This window comes from Octopus bimaculoides, chromosome 30 (genome assembly GCF_001194135.2).
Source record: "Octopus bimaculoides isolate UCB-OBI-ISO-001 chromosome 30, ASM119413v2, whole genome shotgun sequence".
Lineage (NCBI taxonomy): Eukaryota > Metazoa > Mollusca > Cephalopoda > Octopoda > Octopodidae > Octopus > Octopus bimaculoides.
This window is the reverse complement of record NC_069010.1, coordinates 616,468-616,999: the sequence shown is the minus strand read 5'-3', so window position 1 is coordinate 616,999 and position 532 is coordinate 616,468. Positions and strand designations below refer to the sequence as shown.

General features: G+C 36.7%; 1 protein-coding gene across 1 annotated transcript in view; it reads left to right on the top strand.

Moving 5' to 3' along the window:
• Nucleotides 1-6: 6 nt before the first annotated feature.
• The window catches only part of LOC106873717 (uncharacterized), a 20,876-nt gene continuing 20,350 nt past the window's right edge, over nt 7-532 (top strand). Inside the window, exon 1 of the mRNA XM_052978055.1 lies at nt 7-99. The gene's annotated coding sequence lies outside the window, so the exon portion shown is untranslated. The remainder of the gene's footprint in view (nt 100-532) is intronic.

Genomic DNA, 532 nt, shown 5'->3' with positions numbered 1-532 from the left:
ATGTTAAAAACGTCTATAACAGAACTGTGAATGTCCATGGCACGTGTCAGGAAAGCTCAGAGAAACAAATACCTATACTGAATTATGCACAATGTCAAAGTTAGTAAAATTCTCGTTTCTTCTTTTCTTTTATTATTAACACTAAGAAAATCCGGGTTCTTCTCTGAAGCTTACAATATAATGTCTTATAAAACGGAAACTATAGATAAAGATATGAGAAATAAACGTTTTAGCATTCGCACGCTTTACATTCACATCTTCTCTCTAATGAATTTATACATTCAAATGCATCACCCACACCATCAACGGCACACACACACATACACACGTGCACACACACACAAACATACATACGCAAGCATTCACAACAGCGTACACATGGATGAATGTACGCTGCCATGTACACACACATATGCACACAGACATACTCTCTAACCCTCTCTTTCACGTACATTCTCACTCATAACTACATAACCATAGAACAAAAAAAAATAAGTCGCTGAAGCCGTAACGAATGACATCAAAAAGTCGC